This window comes from Podarcis vaucheri (genome assembly GCF_965113315.1).
Source record: "Podarcis vaucheri genome assembly, chromosome: 9".
Lineage (NCBI taxonomy): Eukaryota > Metazoa > Chordata > Lepidosauria > Squamata > Lacertidae > Podarcis > Podarcis vaucheri.
The window spans coordinates 41,466,316-41,480,592 of NC_138767.1; the positions used below are offsets into that span (position 1 = coordinate 41,466,316).

The 14,277-nt window shown below is 41.7% G+C and overlaps 1 long non-coding RNA gene across 1 annotated transcript in view; it reads left to right on the plus strand.

Moving 5' to 3' along the window:
- The window catches only part of LOC309540728, a 67,089-nt gene that overhangs the window by 51,900 nt on the left and 912 nt on the right, over positions 1–14,277 (plus strand). The gene's annotated exons all lie outside the window — the stretch shown is intronic.

Below are 14,277 nucleotides of genomic sequence, written 5' to 3' on the forward strand. Positions count from 1 at the left end.
GTCTAGAGCGTCTGTCCTAGTATTGGGCGAAAGTCGCTGGAGACTTGAGTCTTACTTTGCCAGCAAGAGAAGTTGCATTGCACTCCACACACTGCTGTTCATTCCCCCCCCCCCCCATTTCCCTCAGATAAATGATAAGAGCCCACAGTGCTGTTTGTCTGTTGTTAGATTTTGGAAGGAAGGGATCCTTGCACCACTCGGAGGCCATGTTTGTTTGCCTTTCTGTTCAGACTGATCCTGTGTGCATCCAGTAAGAGGATGTTACCCTGCTGGGCCAATTTATTAAATTAGATGTTTGCTACAGCATTTCCCAAAACTACATTTTGAAACGTAATTTCAGGGTAAATTAAACTCAGTCAGCTGCTTCTGGACAATAAAGCGGCGTTGCTTCATTTCTCAAATTAATGTAGTCCTTTCCTCCCCCTCCTTGCTTTGCGGATTAAATTAAATGCATATGTTTTCCATATCTAATAGTTAGACTAATTTGATATGTATTTGAACATCCCCCATATCTTGTCTTTTAAAAATAATTTGCAATTAGGTTAAGAGATTTAGCGCCAGGGAAACCTGTGTCTTGGGTCACTTCCAGATGACCTGTTTATTTAGCATTCATCCTGATTTCATCTGTATGCAATTTGAATGGAAGCTATGCAATGCCAGCTGCTCAGTGAGTTTTCATCCTGATTTGCGGTGAGGTTATATGATGTCACATCAAGCAATTGTTATCCCACACTTTCCAGGGTACATTTTCCTCACCACAAAAAGTCTGGGTTGTTGTTCTTTTAAAAAAAGAATTGGGATTGTTGCACAAGGGTGCCAAATCTGCTTTAATTTTGAAACCTGAATTTGCCAGCATATAATTAAATCCCACCCATAAAATAGCAACAGTCTGGAAGCCCTCTTAGTTGTCCTTTCTGTATGGCAAAAAGCTGCTTCTCCTTGGGTGCGTCGCTACCGCCTTCATTCCTTGCTGGGTCATTGATTTCTAGTGCGGGAGAAAGGAAGAAAAAGACCCCTGGCCTGCTTAAGGCCAAACAATCAAGAGCTGCTGCAAATGTCACAGCAATTAGTTCTGAAGCTGAAGTCTGAGCAACTTCATTAAACAACATTTGCGTGCACAGGTATATTTGACTTTGCTCCACAAACCTTTTGGAGGCCAAATCTCTATCTGATCTGTTCCAAAATCAGTGAGCTTCTGGGACTTTGGGATAGAATGCTACTTAATCCGCAGCACAGTACATTGATTTAAAACAATAGCAATAGTTAAATGGGCCAATTTCTTGTCAGACTGATGGCTGCTTTGGGGCCTATGAGGAACGCATTTGGTGGTTTGGCACAGTCATAGCTATTATCTGTGCCAATACACTCCCCACCACCCACCACATACACTGAACACTCTTTTTTTGATTTCTTATTTCTCTTTCTTTCCCCCCTAATTTAATTTGGAGTATAGCAGGTCACCAGAGTTATTTCTCCCCAAATGTGGACTTTGTTTTCAGTGTCAAAGACACCTCCCCCAATTTGTTGGGGTACAGCATTTTCTCCACCGGCATGCTTCATGTAGCTGTTCACTTCACACATAGTTTCACACAATGTTTACTTACTCCATCAAGGCCCTTTTGCCTTGTGCCTCAGTCCCCTCAACACATGAGTGACCAGGCTCAGAAGGTAACAGCATCCTCAGTCCCCATAACAATCCTTGTTTTCGTAGACCAGAGGTTGCCAGTTTGATGCTCTCCCGATCTTTTTCTGACTACAACGCCCATCAGCGTTAGGAATGAGAGTAGATTCAGGTAGGTAGCTGTGTTGGTCTGACGCAGTATCTATCTATCTATCTATCTATCTATCTATCTATCTATCTATCATCTATCTATCTATCTATCTATCTATCATCTATCTATCTATCATCTCTCTATCTCTCTCTCTCTCTCTCTCTCTCTCTCTCTATCATCTATATGGTCCAGTAGCACATGTGCATGTATCTGAAGAAGTGTGGATTCACATGAAAGCTTATACCAAGAACAAACTTAGTTGGTCTCTAAGGTGCTACCGGACAGGAATGAGACTGTTGTGGTGTTAGTGGCGTGGGAGAAGCTGTGGTGGGGCTGGCAGCGAGGCAGTGGGGTTGGCATCAGAGCAATTGAGAGGTCACAGGTTGGATCTGTCACCTGAGGCAAATTGATTCAACTTGCCTCAGTGAAGCATTGGGCTTGATGAGGACAAACAAGAAGATAGGAACAGTCCAGAGCAACCTAGGGCAGAGGAAGAAAGGAGCAGAGCAACTGACGAGTCTATAAAATGGAGACCCTTTGTCCAATCTTTTTGGCAGGTCTGGTGGCTGGGGAAGGGATAGGAAAAATTCAATGCCCTTTGGATGGTAAAACTAAAAGGAGCGCTTCTGCCGCTGAAAGCAATAGGATGTGTTCTGCAACAAATAGTGTGGCATGTCCAGAAAGAAAACACATATTCCCAAATTTAAACTGCTGTTTCTCAGTTGGTTTTCATACAGTTTTTCTGAAAAGCCAAGAGCTTGTATCATTCACCGAAGAGATGGTCCACACCAAATTTCATACTGATAGGATAAATTATCTTGAATTTATAGGGAATATAATTGTGGATTTATCAGAATGTTCAAACGGAATGCTTCTCCTACACCTCTATAATATACAGATAGATTTGGAAATCCTAAAGTGAAAGCCCAGGAAGGTTCTTCCAGGGCAACTTCTTGCACATGAGTGTCAGTGATATTACTTACACAGGATTGCACCGATCATAGATTTATATGGCGCTTCCATAGTGAATTCAAATACAGTGGTACCTCAGGTTACATACGCTTCAGGTTACAGACTCCGCTAACCCAGAAATAGTACCTCGGGTTAAGAACTTTGCTTCAGGATGAGAACAGAAATTGCACGGCGGAGGCAGGAGGCCCCATTAGCTAAAGTGGTACCTCAGGTTAAGAATGAATTAAGTTCTTAACCCGAGGTACCGCTGTAATCAGCAGATTTGGTTAATCAAGGTTCAAATAACAGGCCATATCTGATCTGTTTTTTATTGGATTCCCATCAGTTGTGGTTTGGCAAGGACCACAGCTGAGTACAAACTGAGTAAAGATTTGTCCCAGGGCCTCCAACCTTTTCACAGTTTCCAGAATTCTTTTTTCTCTCCCCCCACTTAACCAGTCTTACCTCTCACACAAAGCAATTAATCATCCACTGAATGAAAGGGGAGGGCAGTTAGTTTCATATTTTCTGAGTTCCCTAACATATTCCATTTCAAAGTTATTGTTTCTGAAAGGTTATGCTGAAATGGAGAATGAATGAGGTTTCAGCATTTTTCTTTTCCTTAAAGACCAGTGCCAGAAAAACAAAATGATATTGTGCCAGAATTTTCTGGATCCCTTTCAACCTTTGTCATAATATGGATGACAGTGAAGAGAGTAGCTCTGAATGCACATTTTTTGACATGATCTAGTGAATTTCACACAGCAGTTTATTGTGGAATCAGTGCTGCTCACGCATGAAGTTTTTTGCAGCATCTGCATGACATCGCCTTCATCAAAACGTTGTCCCATATTATTTTTCCGTTTCATCAAGATTTATTGCTCCCATAGAACACACAATAAATGAAACAACAATGACATGGAAATGGTAAATCTGGATTAAGCAGTGGCGGTGAAAATATGGAACAGCATTTTGATGAGGACAGTGTCTCATGGATGTTGCAAGAGGATGTATGCACGAGCAGAACCAAGTCCATAATAAACTGTGTGGAAGTGCCTCAACTTTCAGGTGGGATATAACAACAATATCAGGCCATAGAATATAATTCATATTATGGCAGCTCATGCAGCAATCTTACAACGTGTGTTGCATTCTAGCGTGACCCAGGCGCATAAGGCGCACTGCATGCTGTTGGGGATTGGCGCTGGAAAATAAGACATGGGAGAACATGGAGTTGGTTAGATTAGGCCACAACTTTATTTTCGCAAAAGTCATTGAGTAAGCATCCACCCTCAACCAGCTCGCTTGCTGGATGAACTTGGGATGGGTCAGTACAGTGGTACCTCGGGTTACATACACTTCAGGTTACATACGCTTCAGGTTACAGACTCCGCTAACCCAGAAATAGTGCTTCAGGTTAAGAGCTTTGCTTCAGGATGAGAACAGAAATCATGCTCTGGCGGTGCTTCAGGTTAAGAACAGTTTCAGGTTAAGTACGGACCTCCGGAACGAATTAAGTACTTAACCTGAGGTACCACTGTACTGGCATGAAGGCTGCCCCTTGACCTGGGTCAAGTGTAATGTTCCTGCCAGTGCTGCCTCTCAGAAGGGCCCATCGGCCTCCATGTGGGCTTCCAGACAGCTCTAGCCCTTCCAGGACCCTTTAAAAAAGGTAGCCAGATGTATGCATGAAAACCTGCAGGTGGGCTGATTTGTCTGCAGGAAAAATTCCTCCCTGGCCCTGAGGTTGGCGACGGAGTCATCCATAGCAATGTCCATACACAGTTCAGCCCACTCACCTTTGGGCTGAAGCAAATCTACATGGATAAAAAGTCAGGAAGGTGGGTGACCCAGCAACAATAGACTCCATGCAGAGCAAGAGGCCAGGCACTTGGTGCCACTCCCCTTTAATGGAGAGAAGTGGTCCTGGTTCCCAGCCAGACCTCTGCCCACTGCTCGGCCTCCTTGCCCCTTCCTGATTGGCAGCCGGTTTTGCAACAGGAAACACGTGGCCAGAAGGGAAACGTGCGCCCACCTCTGGCTGTGCACGTGGACCCCTTCTTCCCCCACTTTTGGCCTGACGCACACCATGCTGGGCAGCAAATGGCAATCACCCCCTAAATTGGTGCTAAGTCTTTATTGCTAGAGTGCACAGGTGACTAAGGGCTGCTATGCCATTGCAAAGAGCTGTATCTCTGTCTCTGGGTTTGTGTGTATGTTGGTGGTGGTGCAAATCAAAAAGAGGCCTCCTTCAAACAGAGGACTGTCCTCTGTTTGGACACACGGCCACCCTAAACTTTGACCTAACCTGAGGAGAAAACAGTAAAGACCTGATGAAGAGAGCACAGCAGAGGTTACATTTTCTGAGAATCCTCCGGAAAAATAATCTCTCAAAAGACCTGTTGATGGCATTCTACCATTGTACTGTTGAGAGTGTATTAACTTATGGTCTCTGTGTGTGGTTTGGGAGCTGCATGGTCTGGAAAAAAACAATGTTGTACAGGGTTGTAAAGACTGTGGAGAGAATAATTGGGAGCACTCTTCCCACCTTGGATCAAATCTACGCTTCCAGGTGTCATGAGAAAGCTGCAGAGATAGTGCAGTTCGAAAGCACCCCCGGGGGCAAGTAGATAAATAGGTACCGCTTACCAGCGGGAAGGTAAACGGCGTTCCGTGTGCGGCTCTGGCTCGCCAGAGCAGCGTTGTCACGCTGGCCACGTGACCCGGAAGTGTCTCCGGACAGCGCTGGCCCCCGGCCAATAAATGTGAGATGGGCGCACAAACCCCAGAGTCTGGCAAGACTGGCCCGTTTGGGCAGGGGTACCTTTACCTTTACCTTTTAGTGCGCACCCTGGAAATGATCTCTTTCAGCTTCTGCCTTCTGAAAGAAGGTACAGGGTTACAAAGACTAGGACTAGCCACCTGGGAAACAGTTTCTTTCCAAATGCGATTCTGGTTTTAAACACAGTGTAAGGTAGTCTCTATTGTATTTAATTATGGGGTAGTAGAGTTTTTAGGGGGCTAACCAAGCTGGGATAGCTGGGATAGCAGGCTTGTTGGTTTTTGAATGTCTGATGTAGTTTTTTCAATTTCGTTGTTCTGTAAAGATTATCGTATCGACCTCATGGCATTAAAATTGCTCAGTCAGTTTGTTGGGATGGGTCACAAAGTGATATGCACCAGGCAGCCTGTGCTTCTCTTAGGTTTTCACGTTGGTTTTTAAATGGTGGGATGGAACCACAGCATCACCCTTCTGACACTGGTATTGCTGCCACTTATCTAGATGGGGGCAGGATAGTGGTGAGGTTGGAGCCAATCTGGCACTCCCACCTATGTGCTTCTGCAGCTCCACCTCACTACTGCCTTGACCCAGCACTGCTCAGGTGAGTTGTGGAGATACAGGCTTGAGGAGGGCGGCTCCATGGCTCCAGCCCACCACAAGGGCTTAGAGATGGGTGAATCTGTCTCCATTTCTTATCTTTCAAGCCTTAAGTTCAGTTCTTCACATTTCCACATCAGCTTGCATTTTTCTTTTTTATGAAAATTCATCAACATTTCAGTGTGAATTTCTCCTAATATACACATTTATGCCAAACAATTTGCCGTAATATAATCCATTTGTATATGTAATTTTCACAAATATATACATCTCAATGCACACTTTGCCCTGGTATATACCTTTTTGTAAGCATCACTTGGTGGGAGAATTGCAGCACAAAATTCAAAGAAGTGTGAATTTTGAAGGTGGGTTCACATATTTTTGCAGAAAATGAAAATGAGGTAGGTTCACCTTTAAATGTGAACTGAATCTAATTTCTCTCCCATCCCTAGTTCCTATACATTTTTTTTTAAACAAAACTGGCAAAGTTCCTGTTTTTATAGCAAAGCAGTATCTTCCCACAGCCCCCATGAAATGACCAAAGATTTGCACAGGATGATCTGGGCAACCAAAGCTGGCAAAAAGAATTCTAAATGAAATACATTTGAACATAGCTTACCCATGCAGTAAATGAAGAATAAAAGGCATTCAACAATCAGGCTGTCGTGTGAAATGAGTATCTTACTGGGTACAGTGAGAAGGGTTCTGCCTGCCCGAGTCTGTACAGCCATTTATAGAGTCTGTAAAAAGATTTGGTCTTAGTTTGGGGTGGTATTTTCGTTTTGTTTTTTGCTGCTGCTTTTTTGCAGAGAGTTCTTGAAAACCCTGTTTCCAAGGCAGCTTGGGTTCTGTGCTGTTTTGTCTGAAAAGAGAGAGCGAGCGTGCAATGAAGAAGCAAAAACTCACAAGCCACAGTAATCTAAGGGTTATTTGCTAAAACATCGTAATGAGAACGAAACCGTATCTGCTTCCTTCAGTCTTCTGCTTGCAAGATTGTGGTACACAAGTACTTTGCACTTTATGGCTACTTTGCTTTATTATGGAAGAGAAATGTCAAACATCTTTATCTAATTGATTATGTTGTACATTCTCCAGGTTTTACTGACGACTGCCCCTTTATCATGTTATTTAGCCAAGGAAAAGGAAAAGGGTGGGCTGGGGGAGAAGATACCGTCCATACCTCTAGTCTTCTTATTAGTTTTGTAATGTCATGTTACTTGTTAGTAGAATTACCATAGGCTGTATCCAGATGTTTTGGTAACCAAAGCACTGAGAAGATAATGATCCCGCTCTGCAGCCTTCATGTTCCTCCTAATTAATTTGAATCATTTCCCATGGTAAACATCAGCTTTTATTTTACTGGCAGGCTGGGTTTAGAGTAACTTAAGACCATGGGCATGTGCCCAGTTTTCTATTCAGTTTGGCCATGTGGCCAAATTCTGCACTTGATTGCACTGCCATTATTATCAAGAAAAAAAATCTTAATTATGGGAAAAAAAGATAAAGCACTGCAGCAGACTTTATGGTAGCTTAAGTATTTAGAAAATGGGCACAGCTACAACAGATCGAAATAATTTAAATGGAAGCTTAGCTTTGTTTAAACTAAAGGCTGGACCCTAGGCCAAAAACGCAGAGCCTAGGCTGTTTTGCCTTTCCCCCTGAAATGATAGTACTGCACCATGGGATAGAATCCAGTTACAAAATGCCCTAATTAGGGAAGAGCAGCGGCTGGGGAACGCTTCAGAGGTGCTGGAGAAGATACTTGGCTGTACTACTCATAATCTGGATGCCTGGTTGTATTTTAAACACAATAGCTACTAGCCTTGTTGGCTATGCTTTTCCTCCATTGTTGGAGAAAGTATGCAGCTGAAAACTATTTGCTGGAAACCACAGGAGGGGAGAACATTGTTTCGCTCAGGTCCTGCTTGCAGGCTTCCTATAAGCATCTGGTTGGTCACTGTGAGAACAGAATGCTGGACTAGAAGGATCTTTGGTGTGATCCAGTGGGTTTTTTTATTTTCTTACGATGGCTGTGAGTTCGCTATAGCAACTTCTGTCAAAAAATATACGGAACAAGTGAATTGTAAATCAGATCCTGTTGTTTTCAGTGGGACTTAACAGACTTTACATGTCTACTCAGACAAAAGTCCTGTTGGGGTTTACCACCAGGTGAGTGAGATTAGTAGTGCAATTTAGTTATGATAACCTCTAGCTGGAATCGGATGTAACTCATTTATTTTTCCACAGTTCACAGAGGCAACATTTTCACTACATTATCAAGAGAGTTCAATAAGAAAGAGCAATGCAATGGAAAACAGGAAATGTGGGTGAAAGTTCTACCCAGGTATATACCAATATGGCCTCTACATGGCAACATTCAGTTTTTTGAGGTGCAGGGAGCCTGAGCTCAAATAATAGCAGCTATAGTTTTCCTAGTTTTCCTACGGTCTGTCCTCATAACCTTGATTTAAAGGAATTTAGGTTGGAACCATTCTTATTAGATTCTTGTAGGATAACAAGAAAGGAGTTTAAAGGGAAAATTCAAGAAATAATATAATCTCAGAACACTGATCTCAAGGGATAAGTCTCCCCCCCTTTTGCATTCATGATGCCTACAAAATGAATACATAGAACAAGCATGCTTCTATTTTACCTTAAAAGGTAAAGGTAAAGGGACCCCTCACCGTTAAGTCCAGTCACGAATGACTCTGGGGTTGCGACGCTCATCTTGCTTTACTGGCTGAGGGAGCCAACGTTTGTCCGCATACAGTTTTTTTTGGGTCATGTGGCCAGCATGACTAAGCCACTTCTGGTGAAACCAGAGCAGCGCATGGAAATGCCGTTTACCTTCCCGCCAGAGCAGTGCCTATTTATCTACTTGCACTTTGACATGCTTTCGAACTGCTGACGTGCTTTCGAACTGCTAGGTTGGCAGGAGCAGGGATCGAGCAATGGGAGCTCACCCCGTCACTGGGATTTGAACTGCCAGCCTTCTGATCGGCAAGCCCTAGGCTCAGTGGTTTAGACCACAGTGCCATCCATTTCTTTTATCAATTTCATGCAAGAAAGCAAGTTGAATTTCCAGCATGATCACCTAGTCTTGTTGTAAAGACAAAACCAGAAAGGAGATCTGACTCAGTCTACTAAGACACATCCCTGCCAAATTTGGTAAAGAAATCATCCAGTTACACACACTAAATATATTGGCCCCATGCCTGTGAGTTTGGGTGCTTATTTATTTATTTAGTTTGAGTTTGGGCCACTTATTTAGCCCATGCAAAACTCATATTTGAATTGCATAAAGAAAAATGTTCTTGTCAGTTGTTACTCCTAATTTTCTGGGGCTCCAGGTCTCTATCCACATTGTTTACGCTCGTTAAAGTGGCAGGTAGAGAACAGGTATATTCTGAGAAGGAATATATAAATTTCAAAAAATATCCAGATATTTATTACTTGATTTCCCCCAGTAACCTGAATAATCTTGAACATACAAATATATGTAATTATGTATTAACATTAATGCATCGTGATGTCTGGAGGTTCTAAGGGGAAAGGGTAGTTTCCTAGCTTCGATCATGATGGGAGTTTTGCTTTTTAAAAACTGCCTTTCTAAATCCTATTTATATTTTAACTTATCATCCTGATCTCAAGTAAATTCATTTTAAAAGTGCAATTAGATTAGTTGGCTTATGTTCATGCAATTGTGGAGTTGGCTTCTTGTCTTTAATCTCAGGAAGCAAAATGCTTTGGGCCAGCCCTGCAAAACTGCTGGAAATGTTGGTCCATATTCTAAGTAATCTGAAAAATGAAGTAATTTTTTATCTGGTAACTGCCCATTCAGTAAAAATTAAACCCAAGAAACTCAACTTTCCCTTAGTTAAGCGAAGTGCTTCTGAGTTATTTACAGTCAAATCCTATACATGTCTTCTAAAAAAAAAAAAAGTTACATTGAGTTCAGCAGGGTTTACTCCCAGGAAATTGGGTATAGGATTGGAAAATTATATGTGCAACATGGGAGCATTCAAAGGCCTCCCACCATGGAACAGATGAATAAGTAGTATAATCTTGTAAAGTGATTGGCTCTGTGACAGAAATGGAAGCAATGGTTCTGGCAAAATGCAATTCATAAAAATTAAACTCTTGAATGTCAAAGTTTGAAATTATGATGAAGTTGGATTGGGTCTTAATTTGGGGAAATTCCATTAGCGCAAAAAAGGGGGACATTAATAGATGGCCAAAGCTAGTAATAAAAAGCAGTGTGTATCAGTCCAAGAGGGAGCTAAACAATTTTACTGAAACGAATGAAAGCCAAAAAGAGTGCCAATGAAGGGATTTATGAAGTTAGGAAAGGAAGATTAGAAGCAGATTGATTTGTGGTTTCCTGGTGTTGTAATCACAGTGTCTTCTTAAGCTATTGCGCCAATATTAAGCAGAGGATATAAATTCATGTTGGCGTCCAAGAAGGAAAAAGCTGAGCACAATTAAGCCCATTTGAAATCAGTGGGTTGGATCTTTTCAGCTTAGCCATGCTTCAAATAGACCCTCTGAAATCAACGGGACTTAAATCAATCCAAGCATGTCTAAATCTAGATTCAACCCAGCGGGTTTTCTGTTGACATCCTGTTTCTGTCTTGCGGACTTTCTGTCACCTCCTCTTTCTCTTTTGAATTGACAACAATTTATCACCATCCAAACTCCCACCATACTCTCCAATTTTTTCATACTGCGAAGGGCATCACACTTTTGTTCTCATTTTGAAGCGATTGCATTTCCCCCTACGACTTATGCAAAGGTTTTATACCTTTATTATTATTTCCCTCTCAGATATTTTCAAATAGTGCATCAAAAGTAGGAACTGCAAGAAAATGTAGCCTAGCTTGTTCTGGCTGGCTAGTCATGCCCTTTCCAAGGACAAGCTATTCCATTTCCCACTAGTTTTTCTAAGAGTTCCCTGTAAGGTTTTGTTTTGTGAGAACCTTTTAAATACTTCAATAAATCTTAAAGTTCATTTGTGCATGCTGATGCCTTCCTCTTGTTTCTTGGTGTCCTCCTTTTGCCTCCATTCCCATTGGCACTCATCATCTGAGTTCACTATTAGTACTTTCTTCTCTGAAGACACTTCCTACAGTGCCTGTGGATGCTGTGTGTATGCAATCCCATGAAGTCACAGCTCCTTGAATGCACTGAACTCTGTGGGATATGTACAGAGAACCCCCACTTTGATCAATGCTTAGACGTAACATTTAAAGTACATGGCTTTTCCCAAAGAATCCTGGGAGCTGTACAGTGGTACCTCGGGTTAAGTACTTAATTCGTTCCAGAGGTCCATTCTTAACCTGAAACTGTTCTTAACCTGAAGCACCACTTTAGTTAATGGGGCCTCCTGCTGCTGCCGCACCGCTGGAGCACAATTTCTGTTCTCATCCTGAAGCAAAGTTCTTAACCTGAGGTACTATTTCTGGGTTAGCCAAGTCTGTAACCTGAAGCGTCTGTAACCTGAAGCATATGTAACCCGAGGTACCACTGTAGTGTGTTATAGGGGCTGGGAATTGTTGCTATGTGAAGGGTAAACTACTGCGAGTTTATTTACTTATTGAACTACTTATAACCCACACTTTTCATTAAATACTGTATGTCAAAGTGGATAACAATATTTAAAAATACATTTTTATTTATTTATTTATTGAATTTATATACCACCCTATACCCGGATGTATAAATATCCGTCGAACACAATTAAAACATCCACAAAACCTTAGTAGGTACTGGATGGTTAAGAAGAAAAACATACATGGGAGGTATTCATATGACATGTGCCCTTACATAATGGACCTTGTTGGAACTCAGTGAACATTAAATGGGAACATTGTGTCTACTGCGTCTAGTTCATGAAGCCACATAAAGGTAAAGAGTTGTGTATGTTACAACACTGAGTTTCCATAGAGTTGTTTCTCAGGCAGATCTGGTTATTGTAAATTGTGTGGCATATTTGGCTGTGGATCATAATTTTATCGTGTTCGTAGTCTTGACAAAATAATAGGATAAGTTTCTTTTTGTTTTTTTCCGATTGGAAAAAAGCACTACATTTTAAACTCACAATGAAACTAATTCCTTGCAGGTTCCAATTACAGTTGCTTTGATTGCAATCAATGAGATTAGTTACCATAGTTACAACAGCTGGCTGTATGGCCTTGTGAGGTCAAGGCAGCACTAGAGAAGGTTGATATGATTAGCATCTTACAGAGTTATCAGACTCCTTTTTTAACAAGGTTTTGAGAACTTAAAGAAAAATCTCTGAGGAAGAATTGCTCTCTTTGCTTGCTTCTCTTCTTGTGGAAGCTGGATTTTAAAAATTTAAGGCTGCTCTCTCCCCAAATAAAGTTTTGTTTTGTTTGTTTACAAGGTAGAAATTCAGGAGGAATATTAGTGTGTACTGTTTTTTCCCCCTTTTTTGGGATAAAATCAGGGTTGCTTGGTTTCCATTTCCCAGGGCTGTTTTCATGGTAACTAAATAAACGTGTTGCTGTTGGATGTTGAGAATCTAGGTTCTAATATTAGCTTGGCTCTGGGGATGGTTTTGACCAAAATACTGGACACACCATGTCACCTTCGCACCACATGTAATGAGAAAATTCAGGTCAACCTTACAGGGCTGTTGTGTAGATAACAGACATATGACCAACAGGGCAAGCTTATACATATCTGCTCAAGAGTAAACTTTATCAAGGTCAAAGGGGCTTACTCCCAGGCAAGTCAATATGGGATTGCAGCCCAAGGCCACCTAGGCAGGAAATAAATCCCATGGAAGCCAGTGGGACTTAGTTTTGAGTAACTATACGGTATATAGATGGTTTCACAGGGACAGTTTCTACCTTCAAGTATGAAGGCAATAGATATGTCAGGAAGAAAGAAATATCCATGTGGCTTTTATGAGTTACACTGAACCAAAATGGCTGTCATATAACCAATAGCAATCTCTAATGAGAGATGTTCATTCTACAGTGCAACGCTATGCATGTCTACTCAGAAGTTAGCCCTATTGAGTTTGAAGGGACTGGTTACTAGCTAAGTGGGAGTCTTAATGTGATCTGTAGACTGTTTAGGATCCTTTGGCCATTTGATTTCTAATGATTACACTGGGGGGCTTACCTCTTCCTCCTCATGTCAGCAGGAACAGGACTCACGTGTGCCAAAGGACACACAACTTGATGATGGCAATCTGTGTAGTCAATGGCTCTAAACATTATGGTAACGATCCAGAAGGAATTGGGATCGTTGGCACTCATGCAACATAAGATTTGTATAAGATTTGTATAAGATTAGTGACTGTGAATGTGAAACTGGAAGATATTAGATACGTCTGATTCATTAACGTGGAACACAAGTATGTAGGTGCACCCTAAAATAAGAGTGTCTATTCTGATGGCCTCCAGATAGCAGTACCTCCTAGAGATGGGGGATTGATAGATGCCTTCAGCCCTCATTATCTAAAACTCCAATCACCATAACTTGAAGCCAAATTCACAAATGTGAATCTCATGTAGCAATATACAATGTAACCTTGAGTAAATAAAAACCTCCATTCCTGATAAACCAAATGTTTTGGTTCTCCTCCAGACCACTTGGATGGATCAAACTGTAATATTTGTTTCTAGGAAACAAAGACAGAGGTGGTAAATTACTTCTAAAGTTCAGACCCTCTGGGGTTTAGAGTGCTATATTGTGGAGATCAATCTGTCTCTGGTAACAAACCTAACTTCAAATAAAAGTACACATACTTAGCTCACCATGGAATTCTATCTTGGAACCAAATGCCATGAATCTTCATGGGAACATCATAGGACAAAAATGTGTGGGGGAATAACCCAAGGTTTTCCCATGTAAGCCCCATCAGAATGCATGAGGACTGTGCAAGGCAAAAGCTTTCGTAGGAAAATGTCCTCCTGGATTGTGCCTTGTGCTTCCCACACAATCATTTCCAGCCCACTTGGGGGGGAGGGAATATCATATCACCAGAATGATTTCCCTTGATGAATTGTATCCCTTTGGGCATACATGCCAGAATACAATTCTTGCTTTCCAAATGCATCCTATTAACACTGAAGCAAAGTATGAACAGATTATGGAACAACATTGACTGAACGTCACAATTCATGCATTTTCTATCCAAGACAA